The sequence below is a fragment of the Pteronotus mesoamericanus genome, unplaced genomic scaffold, assembly GCF_021234165.1.
Source record: "Pteronotus mesoamericanus isolate MK-2021 breed Mesoamerican mustached bat unplaced genomic scaffold, CSHL_Meso_final scaffold_21, whole genome shotgun sequence".
In the NCBI taxonomy this organism is placed as follows: domain Eukaryota; kingdom Metazoa; phylum Chordata; class Mammalia; order Chiroptera; family Mormoopidae; genus Pteronotus; species Pteronotus mesoamericanus.
Window position 1 is genome coordinate 30,393,984 of NW_026555310.1, and position 1,584 is coordinate 30,395,567.

The following is a 1,584-nucleotide window of genomic DNA, read 5'->3' on the forward strand; positions in this document are numbered from 1 at the left end:
AGAGTTGAGAGGTTTTCTGCAGCTCTGCTCAGCAGTGCAGGTTTTGGGGGGAAATGTTTGTTTCACTGAATCAATATCTAAAGTTTGAGTAGTAGGTGTTAGGAAAGCTTAAAGGGGTTAACAATTTTTGAGAACAGCGGTGGCAATGGTTGAGCTGATTAATGGATGTTTTGCACTGAGTAGATAAAGAAGTGAAGCCAAAGGCTCCTAGCTTGTGAGAAAATGGGATGGTGACATGAGTGAGCTCCACGAGGCTGAGAAGGGCAAAGGGGCAGGGAGAGATGGGACAGAGAGATCTCCTTAAAACAAGACAGGATTTCTTCCAAGATCTTTTCGCTTTTCTTTATAAAAATATGGAACACTTCACAAATTTGGGTGCCATCTTTGTACAGGGGCCACGCTAAGCTTCTCTGCGTTGTCCCAGTTTTAGTCTATGGGCTGCTAAAGTGAGCGCTGAAGATCTTTTTATACCTGACATTTTAACTTCTTTATGACTATGGCATCTTGAGGGATGGATAAGCCAAGAATATTTTATGGAATGTGTGATGATGAAGTGATTCATGGGGTAGTGGCAAAACAAGGCCACCTCAGGTGCTATTAACAATTCATGCATCTCAACAATTTCTGGAGGCAATTTGACAAGTGACTCAGGATAAATGCAGATCACCCGCAAGTTATACTTAGAATATTTTCCCTCTGGCTGGGATGAGTGAGCATTCCTCCAAAAATGTATTTAATGAGGCACTGCACTAATCAGCCATTCCCAGGCCCTGTAATGTCTCCCTGAGTATTGAAGTTAATTCCCTAATAAATGAGTTTTCTAATAAATCTGTCCCTTACCTCTACACAGAGCATATTAAGAAGAATCACATACATTTAGTTGTTTACCTCAATTAACAAATATTATTGATGACACAAAGCTACTTCTGGTATGACTTAGCAATAACATAGCAAAAGGACAAATCAGAACATAATTTTCAGTAAAATCATAGCAGGCACTGTAAAAATTAGACATCTGTATCAAGAATAACAAAAATACATGTGCATAATACTTTACAAATCTTGTCATATATACTTAGCTTATGTGATCTTTTCAACAAACTCGTGAGGTGTTATTATCGCCTACCTATCTTACAGATGAGATAACTGTTCTTTAAAGATTTCATTGAGTTATCTAAGGTCACTGGTGAGCAGTTTTCCACCAAATATAGTAGTACAGTTTGGAGGTAGTATGTTAGGTGGACAGGTTAACATTACACAACAGGATGGTGCCTTGGGAAGGATCTCATCCAGTCTTAGTTCAGTCAGAACAGGAGCGTGCAGGTTGACTGCAATAGGAGAATGCATTTCTCTTATGGATCCGCTAGGTGGCAGTAAATGCCACCACTATAGACTAGTGTTTCTCACTACAGACACTTGGGTTTAAGTGGTTAAAGCAAGAAGGAGGGAAGCTAAGCGATGACATTCTCACACAGTTAGAAAAGGGTGCGTATGTGTGCACGTGCACACGCACGTGCGTGCATGCGTGTGTTCACGTCAGAGGAACTGAGAAAAGAATACAACTGTTACCGCACTCGCGCTGTG

At 40.6% G+C, this 1,584-nt stretch overlaps 1 non-coding gene across 1 annotated transcript; it reads right to left on the minus strand.

Moving 5' to 3' along the window:
* Positions 1 to 347: 347 nt before the first annotated feature.
* On the minus strand, positions 348 to 454 carry LOC129085159 (U6 spliceosomal RNA). Its single transcript, XR_008530662.1, has one exon. It is a non-coding gene; the product is annotated as a U6 spliceosomal RNA (small nuclear RNA).
* Positions 455 to 1,584: the final 1,130 nt, after the last annotated feature.